The following is a 12,812-nucleotide window of genomic DNA, read 5'->3' as shown; positions in this document are numbered from 1 at the left end:
TCATGTCCTACAGTAATGAATGCACCAGAACAGGGGGGTACCAGTGAGGGGGGAGGGGGTAGAGGGTAGGTAGTGGTTGAAATGTACCCAATGGTATCCCTGGGGATAATCACCAAATAAGATAGGTGTGTTTACCCTGGAGGTATTCATGCTTCTCATTTACCCTGGAGGTGTTGATACGCTTCTTAACACACTGATGTGTGTCGCGTACCACACGATTGGGTGTCAAGTCTGTTTAAACTGAACCGGTCTTTATAACTTTTTCTGTTCTTTTTTGTTGTTGTTAAAGATGTACACTACCTGCAGAGCAGAGTATATGGACTGGCTGCTACGTGTGGCCACACTGAGCAGGGATAAACCACAAGCGTGTCTATTATAAACAGGGATGGTAATCAAGCTAGCCTGCTAACCCGAGGCTAGTATTATATATACAGTATATCAGTGGAGGCTGGTGACTTCCAGAATTGAGGAGGCCAATTTTTTTTCCGCTTGCTCGCTTCACTCGCGATGGAATGTTCCCTGTTCTTCTTATCTGTCTTTGTTAAAAATTATTAATTTGTGTTTGGCGGTACTGAAGGGATTGGGACACTCTCAGGATGGTGGATGAAGCAGCTTTTATTGCCTGCACAATGGGTCATCAAATAAACAAAACAATTGGCATGAATCTCTGGTCCGCCTGCAGCAGCTATTGTCCCTTCTGCTCAGGCTCACAACATTCACCACAACATACTACATACAATCAATGACATGTCAAAAGCACTCAAACACTATGTCAATCAGACACACAATATACAATTCAGAACAATACTTCATCCATTTCTAATATTTATCCTGCAGAACAGCACTCATACACGCGTGTGGCGGAAAAAGGTACTACATGTGGAATGCAACTTGACGTTACTGACTAGCCATGCCCTAGCTCGCGAATGCTAGCAACACCACGAGTGGACTCTTACAAAATGCACCAAAACATAGAACTCAAACAACATATGTAATAAGTTACCTGCACAATGGGTCATGGTCCGCCTGCAGCAGCTATTGGCCCTTCTGCTCAGGCTCACAACATTCACCACAACATACTACATACAATTATTAATTATTAATATTAAAAAATAAACTGTTCAATAAATACTAAATGTTGTCTACCTATTCGATGTATAAATCGCGCCAGAATCTCGCCGACTTCCGAGGTCATTTTAAGCAAAAGTATTTGGCCAAATGAGCTATTATTTTCAGGGATAATAGCCATGGGTGTTCTAGCGTGTCCTGCACTGAAGTGACTGGCGTTCATGTGATTGGACGAACAAAATGTCAATCTTTCAGCCCTGGACTCAATGCATGATGAGGCAAGGCCTCCTGTGCCCACCCATTTTCAGTGATTTGGCCAATAAAATATTGCCATGAGAAAAATTGCATTCCTTCAATAGAAACGGATAGGGATTCTGGCCTGTAGGTGCTTTACAATTGCAATATTGGGTTTTAGCCATGGAAAAATTCAGATTTATGAACAAAACGGAAATAATATTAATATAATATAATATGTTAAATAAATAAATAAATAAAATAAATATAATTATTGCTTTTTTAAATCTCTCTCTCTTCTTTCAAATTATTGGGGAGGCCAGGCCTCCTCCACCTCTATGGAGGAGCCTCCACTGCAGTATATATATAATCAGGCTAGTATTGGCATTTTCAGAGCTGGCAAGTGAACAATGAGTCAACCGGCTCGCCAAGCCCCTGACATTCTCTGTCTTCTCATTTAAAGGCCCACTAACGTGACTTTGATGTTCATATCAAACCATTTCTGGGTAAATGTTAGGTTACAGACTTTGTTAGTCTCATGAGCCTTTTGTTCCTAGGTTCAATGTGTTTTTAGCTGGCTCTAATGTTGACCAATTTATTAGCAGCCTACAGTGTCTCTTCCAGTATGTGGATTTATGCAGCATTTCAGTTTGCAGTTGGATACTATTACTTTTTTGGTGAGTTACTTTGAAGCTATCTTTGTAAAAGTGTTAGCTCAAACAACTAGATAACTTTAGCTACATCATTTTCTTAGCTTTGTATTCTGAACAATCTTGCTGCATTTTACCACAACATTGTAAATGACCAGGGGGCCGTTCCACTAACGTTGATTAGTATATCGGCGATTAAAATAAATCAGGCAATCAGGCAACTCGGGATTGGAATTCAAGCCTCAGGTGATTCCTCAAACGAGGATCAGGCTTGTGTCATGAGTGTTCACAGAACACCGGCTTAGAAATCCTCGATATGGGCGCGTGCACGCAGACATAAAGAGCCCCGAAGAGTCGATCTGTCGAAATGAAGATACTCCACTCTGCAGGGGTCCTACATTTGCGCAGCATTCCGAATTATTGATCTTTATGAAGACGGAAAAATAAGATGTAAAATAGTGCAATACTGCCGCAATTAACAAGGCGAAGGAAATGGTTTGCCAAGAAATTGCTGACCGATTAAATGCGTAGGTCATACTAGCCCCAGTTATTGTTATATGTTCATATTTTAATAAATGAATATTTACTACTGTGGAGATATCAGCAGCAGGCTACAAGCTGTCATATCGTCACAACGGCCTAGTGGTATCGACCGCTGCCATAGTATTTATTCGTCATTTTAAGTCGGTGGTTCAAATCCCTCTTCAGACACACTTTTTACTGCATTTCGTTGTCTGAATCTAATCGAAAATCTCATCTAAAAAAGTATGTAGGCTCTAAAATTATGGTGCAGGCTAATTTAATAGAACTGACACGATTACAATGGTGTTTGAAGCCTTTGCATGAAGGCTTCGGTTAAATGTAAAAAAAAAAAAAAAAAACACTTAAATCAAGTCTCGAAGTCGCAACCTTCGGAACTCTAGCTGGTTGCCTTAACCACTGCACCAGCCAGACCGCTGTGACCAAAGCAATGCAAGTTGATAGACATACCTATTTATATTATTTTATTTTTTACACTTTTTAATGTATTTATCTATCGATCTATCTATCACACTTTCAAAATATCAGGTTATCTATCACACAATCAAACTATCTATCTATCGATCGATCACACTATCAAATTATCAAATTATCTATCTATCACACAATCAAACTATCTATCTATCGATCGATCACACTTTCAAATGATCAAATTATCTATCTATCACACAGTCAAACTATCTATCTATCTATCTCGTAAAAAGTGGGAACTAATATTTCCTAAAAGACACTTGATGGAACTGTCGTTCGGGATATGTGAGACAATGTTGACGCACGTATTACCTAAACCCAGGGGTGAAAGTGGTTTGAGTTTCTTACAGGAACTATAGGCTACTACCCCAACCTTCATCGTTTCATATAGTTCTCCTCCTGCCCCCAGCTTCATGCATCCCTGAACACACACATCGTGGTGTTGGTGTCGAAATTAGAAACACTTTAGGGCTGTTTCACCAAAAGTTTGGAGTGAGAGTTTTTGGTGGTGGAGCGACCCAAAACTGTGCACGTTTTGGTAGCGGCGGCCCCTCTCTCTCCCACACAATTATTTGTGCTAGTTTCCTGCAATTTTAAACCAGCACAAGAAATGAAAATAATTGGAACATTTGATAAAACAAGAGAAATTCAGATAATATATCGTAAGTCTTAATAAACAAATACAGTAGGCTACAGAGTCTAAAACAAAATTGGGCCTCATCAAGTGAACTCAACCCCTTGGTCAGCAGCAGAAAGACCATTGGTCATCATCTTATATACAGTGCATTGCTCATAGATGGCTATCATGTTATACAGTACATACCAGGGTTTTTCCTGGGTCAGAATCAAGCCCAAATTTTCTGAGGGACCCCCAATTGTTGTATTTGTATTGTAAATTGTAATTATTATTATTAATAATAATAATAAAAATAATAATAATATGATGCGATGCGATTTGAAAGTACCAGTAGGCTACCAGATACGTATGCACATATTTTGCTACCAGGGTTGCCAGATGGAATTGACCATTTCCAGCCCAACCAGTCTAAAAGCTGCCGAATCCACCCGTCCAGTGTGACCAAAAGTAGCCCAATCTGGCAACACGGCTTGCTTATGGAAGCATATAGTGGACTAAGTTCAAATGTTAATGCAATTTGAGATTGCATTTGCATGTTCCACTTTTGCATGCATTCTTTCAGACAATATTCAAATTCAAATGCAATTCTAATGAGCGGATGTGTTTCCTAGAACATATAAATGCAATTGCTAATCACATTATTGCATTACAATTTGAATATTGACTCAAATAACGCAGGCAAAAGTGGCAAATGAATATGCTATTTTGGGATTGCATAGTCATTTTCACATTAGAATGAACATTTGAATTTCGTCAGCTACAAAGAGGATGTGTTTACTAGAACATGTAAATGAAATTGCGTATCACATTATTGCATTACAATTTGAATATTGACTCAAATAACGCAGGCAAAAGTGGCAAATGAATATGCTATTTTGGGATTGCATAGTAATTTTCACATTAGAATGAACTTTTGAATTTTGTCAGCTACAAAGCAGCGCATGACTTTGAAAATTAAATGTCAAATGGCTTTGCATTATCATTTTAATATTGACAGCGAATGTGCACATCAGGTACATGAAAATGCAAATCATTAAATTGCAGTGAATATTGTCTGAAAGAATGCATGCAAAAGTGGAACATGCAAATGCAATCTCAAATTGCATTAACATTTGAATAAAGTCCACTATATGCTTCCATACGGCGCGACTGTAATCCCGGTCGGACTGTCTCAGTGCCCAGTGCTGCCCACCCAACCACGTCGTGTCGGGTCTACTGTAAAGCGGGTTAACGTGTCCTTTTCAAAGGTATTAAAATAGACGCAAGGAAACATAACGTCAACCATGTGTTTCCTTGTTGGAAATTATGGATCGTGAATCGTGATTGCTTCTGCACTCTGCAGCAATCGGATTTTGATTGACAGGCAGCTGCATCTCTTCCCCCAACGGCGTTCCGGCACAGAAAGTCTTGCCGGAACGCAGCACCGGACCGTTCCGGCCCACTTTCACCTATGCCTAAACCAACCTCTTAGCCTGCTCGCGACCAGAATAACTCGGGAGGCTATGTTGCATAGCAACCAAACAACGAATTATTTGAGCCACATTGATGGAACCGAATGCAAGATAAAATTATCGCCGATTAGAACATTATCACGGATTAGAAGATAATCGTGCTTCGTGGAATAGGGCCCAGTTTAATCTGGTCTTCTTATCGGTACCTGCCAGGAGCTGACAGTGTGTGAACTGCTAGTTCTGGCTAAAACAGGAGGGATGTAACATGTAAACAAATTACATACTTGTATATAATAATAATAATAATAATAATAATAATAATAATAATAATAACAATAATAATAATAATAATAATAATAATAATAATAATACATTAGACTAGAAAGTATAGGGGCCTAATTGAGGTAGTGCTGGGGACACATGGGAAGGGGAGGGGGAGAGGGTTAACTGGTGAAGGCGAGCTTGAAGAGGTGGGTTTTGAGGGCCTGTTTAAATGTTGGGAGGGTGTTGGCCTGTCTGATGTGGTTGGGGAGGGCGCTCTAGAGGGACGGGGCTGTGGCTGAAAAGGCCCTATCACCCCAGGTCCGGAGCTTGGTCCTGGTGGTCTTGAGGGTGGTTTGGTCGTCAGACCTGGGGCCTCATTCATAACGGGTGCTTAGATCAAATGTTGATCTTACCCGTGTCGTACGCAGAAAACCACGTCAACGTAGTGATTTATACAATTTCAACGTGAGTCAATTTGATCGTGGAAACGATCGTAGCTCGACGTCGAGTATTCAACTTGCTTACGCACATTACCTACTGGTTATGCGGAGTTATTACAGGCATGTGAGCCGCACTGCCTAGTGTAATTCATGCAAGTGGCTCGTAATAAAATTAACGATGTTGTTATCAGCCGAGAAAATGAGTTTAATTCAAGATTTAAAAGGAACTGATGTTTCTGATTGTATTTCAGTCTTCCTTTATATCCCTCCGGAGCTGTCTATCTCCCCTTCAACATGCCTAGTGCGTTCCACAACGGACCTTGCCCGGCCAAGCTCTAAATTATACTGGATTTTCTCCGGTGTCAGGGAGTGAGCAGCCATATAAGAATAAGACCACCTGATAAGAATAAGACCATTATATTATTACAGTATAAGCAGCACTCGAGTTGAGGGGGGATGGCATCCCCCCTGAAATAAAAACAGTCAAAATCACCCCCCTCTTTCCATACTTAATGTCATTTTATCAATGAACGTGGTATTACTGCTATTTTCAAGGTGCGAGGGGGCACGCACACATGCAATGACAGTGTGCGTCACTGAAGTCACTGGCGAGGGGATGCTAAAATTGTCCTCTTATAAAATCCACCACCTCCCCTGATTTTCTTTTACAACTTGAGTAGAGTATAAGCATGTGCCTGTGTGCCTGGTTAGTTGTCATGATCAAACGTTACAAATGCAACTTACAGAGAAGCCACCCTTCTCTGCCCTCTCCCACTTCCAGACGAACGCCTACCCTATATTATAGCACTTGTCTTAATTCAGCCGCTATAATTCAGCCTCTATCACAGGGTGTTAATACAAACCTCATTCACCTGCGTTCATTTTTACCTGCGTTGGTATTTATAGAAGGAAGCACGTACGCAACTTTAAACCATCTCAGCCCGTTTTATAAATAATGCTTACGTCCGTTTAGAAAACTGTGCTTACTTGAAAGTCAAAGATGACGTTCAAGTACTTCTTTATGAATGAGGCCCCTGAGGCAACGGGAGGGGGTGTGGAGGGGGACGAGGTCGGCATGGTAGGAGGGGGCCAGATTGTTGATGGCATTGTCAGTGGTGAGTAGGATTTTGAATTGGATCCCGTATTTGACCGGGAGCCAGTGGAGGTTTTGGAGGACAGGGGTGATGTGGTCACGGCGGCGAGAGGAGGTGAGCAGACGGGCAGCAGAGTTCTGGACGTATTGGAATTTGTTTAGGATATTATTAGGCAAACCGTAGAGGATGCTGTTGCAGTAGTCGAGTCGGGAAGTTATGAAGGCGTGGACAGGGAGGGTCGGATGCGTGGTGGAAATAAGCAGATTTAGTGTCCTGGGGCGTCATTTATAGAAAGTACTTTGGATCAATTTTGATCTTACCCGTGTCGTACGTGGAAAACCACGTCAACGCAGTGATTTATACAATTTCAACGTGAGTCAATTTGACCGTGGAAACGATCGTAGCTCTACGTCGGGTATTGACCTTGCTTACGCACATTACCTACTGGTTTGCGGAGTTATTACAGGCATGTGAGCCGCACTGCCTACTGTAATTCATGCAAGTGGCTCGTAATAAAATTAACGATGTTGTTATCAGCCGAGAAAACGAGTTTAATTCAAGATTTAAAGGGAACTGATGTTTATGATTGTATTTCAGTATTTCTTTATATCCCTCCGGAGCTGTCTATCTCCCCTTCAACATGCCTAGTGCGTTCCACAATGGACCTTCGCCGGCCGCGTCCTAACGATTCCCACCGTAGTTGGGGTAGACCACGCCCACACCACGCCCACGCCACGCCAACTTCTGGAATATGTAGGGGTGTTCTCTGTATCTTGTTCTTCCGCCCCGCAGGTCGTTCCGCAACCCCATTGGATTTTAGCTTGTGACGTAACACGGGGTGCACGATTAGATATAGGTTACCCATCTCTGTATGCAACTCGGCGGCGCTGAGTGTGCCGCGGGCCAATGGTCAATGTTCGCCGCGGGCACGGCCGCAAGCTGGAACGCGCGCCTATTCTTAGTGTCAGTGATTGTGTTTGTGTTTGAGAAAAAAAAATAAAAACACCCCTACATATTCCAGAAGTTGGCGTGGTCTACCCCAACTAGGCCATGCGGTAAATTATACTGGATTTTCTCCGGTGTCTGGGAGTTCGCAAAGGGAGTTCGCAGCCATGTTTTCAATGTCACCTGATAAGAATAAGACCATTATTATTACAGTATAAGCAGCACTCGAGTTGAGGGGGGAGAGAGGGGATGGCATCCCCCCTGAAATAAAAACTGTCAAAATCGTCCCCCTTCTAAAACGGCCATCCCCTCTTTCCATACTTTGTCATTTTATCAATGAACATGGTATTACTGCTATTTCAAGGTGCGAGGGGGCACGCACACATGCAATGACATTTTTACCAAGTTACTGACACTGAAGTCACTGACGCTGAGGGGATGCTAAAATTGTCCTCATATGATAAAATCCACCACCTCCCCTGATTTTCTTTTACAACTTGAGTACTGAGTATAAGCATTTGCCTGGTTAGTTGTCATGATCAAACATTACAAATGCAACTTACAGAGAAGCCACCCTTCTCTGCCCTCTCCCGCTTCCAGACGAACGCCTACCCTATATTATAGCACTTGGCTTAATTCAGCCGCTATAATTGAGCCGCTATCACAGGGCGTTAATACAAACCTCATTCACCTGCGTTCATTTGACCTGCGTTGGTATTTATAGAAGGAAGCACGTACGCAATTTTAAACAAGCGCAGCCTGTTTTATAAATAATGCTTACGTCCGTCTAGAAAAATGTGCTTACGTGAAAGTCAAAGATGACGTTCAAGTATTTTTTTTTGAAATGAGGCCCCTGTTCATGTGAATACAATCATAAACATCAGTTCCTTTTAAATCTTGAATTAAACTCATTTTCTCGGCTGATAACAACATATTTTGCTCGATGTACCTGCTTTGGTTAGACTTCTCAATGTTTTAATCACCTTGTAAATACCCCTACCATTGTTTGTCTATTGTATTGTTGCCACTGTCTTATGTCCTGTCTTATGTCCTATTTGAACTGTTTTTTAAGCTACTATTTTGACCCTGTCTTGGCCAGGTCTCTCTTGTAAAAGAGGTTTTAACCTCAATGTGACTTCCTGGTAAAATAAAGGTTAAATAAAACTGTCGCATACACAACTTTCTTATGGCGCTTTTCCATTAAAGGGCTTTTGCCCTTTTCCATATGTCGGCCCGGGTCGCGTCAGGTCGGTTCGGCTCGCTTCTTTAGCTCCCCTTCGATACCAGGGTCTAAATTTTTAGATCCGGATCTTTTTGCCAGGCTGCGTGTGACGTGTGGCGCTGCACACCGTTGATTGGTCAATGGAAATCGTCATCCCATGTTCATAGATTTCTTCACTAACCGCCATCTTGAAATACCACATTCGCTCTTGGAAAATGTCACTACAGTTTCTGTAATAGCTTATTAATAAAGATTCGAAAAATTATGCTGACCATCGTATTATCTTAGTTTAATGTCATTTCAATGAATCTTAGAACTTTTATTTACAACAAGCACAACACAAATTATGCACCGTCTTTGCCCGTGAATAACACCGGCTGTGGAGGTGGTACAAACACAATACTCCTTTGCTAACTTCACCATCGGTCTACGGTCATTTTGAGCCCTTAACCACCGCGCTGACACCCCGAGAAGTTATGCTTTTAACCGTAAACTCGATGAACCGGGAGTTCACCTGCTGCTGCTGCTCGCAGCACCGCTTGCTGCTGTTTGAAAGTTGACAGCGGGGGCAGAGAAACGTTTTAACAGGGAATTCGCTCCGCGCTGTCGACGTTGATAGGAGTGTAGGATCTACACCATTCAAATGGTTTTGGATTCCCTGTCCTCTCCCCTATCCGGACACGTTTGAATTGTTATCCTAACCCACGGTAAACCGAAGTTATTAACCCGCAAAGGGCACCGTGTTTGTCCGTGAATAACACGGCACACAATGATACTACAGTTCATAAAGCACCGCATGATACTCGCGAGTTCATCTCGCTTTTCCCCCGTTGATGTATTAAACAATCTAAGCAATCTAATCAGAGCAGTTGTTATTATGTCATATTATTGATGGATCAGAATCAGAATCAGAATCAGAATCAGAATCAGAAGACTTTTATTGCCATGACATGTAAACATGTTAGGAATTTGGTTTGGTACCATGGAGCACGGTTTACAGCAGGACAGGTGCAAGACAGGACAAGACAGTGCAAACCAACATCAAAGTGCAAGAGACATAATTAATATAAATATAAAGTGCAGAGATCAAGTGTTCAAGTGTTCATATCCAGACAGTCCAGTGGGGGTGGAGGGAGGGTAGATAGATAGGGGGTCAGGTCGGGGGGGGGGGGGGGGGCAGCGGCATTTAGGAGCCGGATGGCTGTGGGGAAAAAGCTGTTTGTAAATCGGGCCTTCACAGTATTTAGCACCCTCCTGCCTGAGGGGAGCGGGGCGAAGAGATGTGCCATTTTTGATGGACAGCAGTGAACGGATGACTGGATGTCAACTTCAACTTCAATGGAATCCCAAGCTGTGCCGTCCAGCCATTTTCGCCGTTCACTCATGAGTCAAATGCCGGTAGATTCACGTCTTGTCGGCGTTTCCCTGGTTGCGAGATCTAAACTACTAGAACTGAAATCGGCAGGTAACAGGTACGTAACATCCATATGCTGTATATATACATACATATATTTGATTACCAGCAAGACACAGGAGCACTCTATAAACGCGGAGATTGGAGCCCCGCGTCAGTCAGCCTTTTCGTAGAAATACATCGCTTCCCAATCCCTGGTTGCGAGATCTAAACTACAAATCTACTAGAACTGAAAGCGGCAAGTAGGCTAACAGGCACGTAACATCCATATGCTGTATAAATAAATATATTTGACTACCAGCAAGACAGCGCTGCACTCGTATCTATCAGCCTGTCTGTATAATGATGTCGTTGAATGCCGATGCTGAGATACAATGATGCTACAGTTCATAAAGCAGACAAGTGAAGGCAGTGGTTTTAAGGGTTCAAAAAACATGACTTTATTATGTGTAGAACAACATATGTGCAGAACAAAATCCAATAGAAATGATTCAAACATGCAGACAATCAGGCAGTAGCCATCTCCTGAACATAACAATGATGCTACAGTGAGGTAAAGTAGTAGCCATCTCCTTACGATAGCCCACATAAGTTTCTTTCTATTTTCAGCACTCCTCTTTCGAGTATCCTTCCTTCTGTCTTCGCTCTTCTGTCTTCTCTCTTTTCTCTCCAAAAAACCACGGTTAATAATATACCACATGCCGAGGGAAAGGCATAGGATAGCTGCAAGTTCCTCCATTCTGCTATTGTTGCTGTGTTGTGTCTCGTGAAAAGTTACGTCACCACCATGGCGCGCTGTTATGACGCGTAACTCCGCCTACTATCGCCTACTCCTCCTACTATTTCCGGGTCTATTGTGTATAATGGAAAACCAGAACTGATCAAAAGCGGGCTGAACCGACCTGACCCGAACCGGGCTGGGCTGGGCTGGGCTGCTGATGGAAAAGCGCCATTAGTTCACCGGAGCTCTCCTCTCCCCACGGTCTCAACAACACACACAGCACCAGCCCCCCCCCGTGACCTCCACCAATCACAGGGGTGCATTGGCACACAACACATGCAGTAACAGTGCGAACATGAACATGAACTCAAGCATTAATGAACATTAATGAACAGGGTGCTACACTGCTCCCCCCTTACAAAGGCCCTCGCCCCGAGGGCCAAACAAAGTCTCTGAGGTGACCCGGGGCCCGTCTCAGTCTCGGAGGTCGTTGTCCTGTTAGTGACACAGGCGGCTCCGCCCGTTGAGTGGGACTACCCTGCTGCATGGCAGGGACTTGGGGTGGTGAATAGGGGAAATGGGGGGTATCAATGGGGGGGGTATGAATGGGGGACATAGGCAGTGAATCTGGGGAATTGGGTTCAGGGGTACTGGGGCTCCTGCCCACTGCTGTTCTAAGGCCCGCTCTCCTTGGCCTGGGCGTGTCATTAGTGTCCCTGTCTCTCCGGGAGGGTGTCGGTGGCTCAGGATGCTGAGGGGGAAGAGAGTCCCCTCTGTATGGGGCTAACCTGTCTCTGTGAAGTTACACCCGTCTTCCCCTGGGTGGTAGCTGGACCCTGTACACTACCTCCCCCACCCTCTCCAGTACCTTACAGGGCCCCACCCAGTGACAGTCCAACTTAGGGCATCGGCCCCTCTTTCTCCGTGGACTATACACCCACACCAGGTCCCCAGCCTGGAAGTGCTTTCCTTTGGCCCTCACATCATAGTTTCTCTTCTGTCTCATACCCGCTTTCTCCAGCTGATTGCGAGCAAAGCTGTGAGCTGACTCCATCCTGTCTTGGAGTCTTCTGGCATACTCCCACCCCGGGGGAACAGTCGGAGTGTCCGGGGAATTGCCAAAAGCCATCTCTGCCGGCGTCCATAGTTCTCTCCCCAACATGAGCAGGGCAGGTGTGCAGGAGGTGGAGTCCTGCACAGCAGATCTGTAGGCCATGAGGATGAGGGGAATATGCATGTCCCAGTCACGCTGGTGTTCTGCGGTGAGGATGGCGAGCTGCTGTGCTAAGGTCCTATTGAACCTTTCCACGAGTCCATCGCTCTGGGGATGTAAGGGTGTGGTTCGGGTCTTGTGCATGCCCAGATGCTCACACATAGCAGCGAACACCCGCGACTCGAAGTTCCTCCCTTGATCGCTGTGGATGGTCTCTGCTGCTCCAAACCTGGCAAACATGCCCTCTACTAGAACATCTGCCACAGTCTCTGCCTCTTGGTTGGGCAACGCGTATGCCTCTGGCCATTTTGTAAAATGTGTCCATGGCCACCAGGACAAAACGATTGTCCGTGCGGGGAAAGGGGCCCATGACATCCACTGCTACTCTCTCCATGGGAGTGCCCAACGCCAGCTGCTGGAGCAGCGCGTGGGACTGATCCGGAGGACC

This window comes from Nansenia antarctica (assembly GCF_963989245.1).
Source record: "Nansenia antarctica genome assembly, chromosome: 10".
In the NCBI taxonomy this organism is placed as follows: Eukaryota; Metazoa; Chordata; class Actinopteri; order Argentiniformes; family Microstomatidae; genus Nansenia; species Nansenia antarctica.
This window is presented reverse-complemented; position numbering follows the sequence as displayed.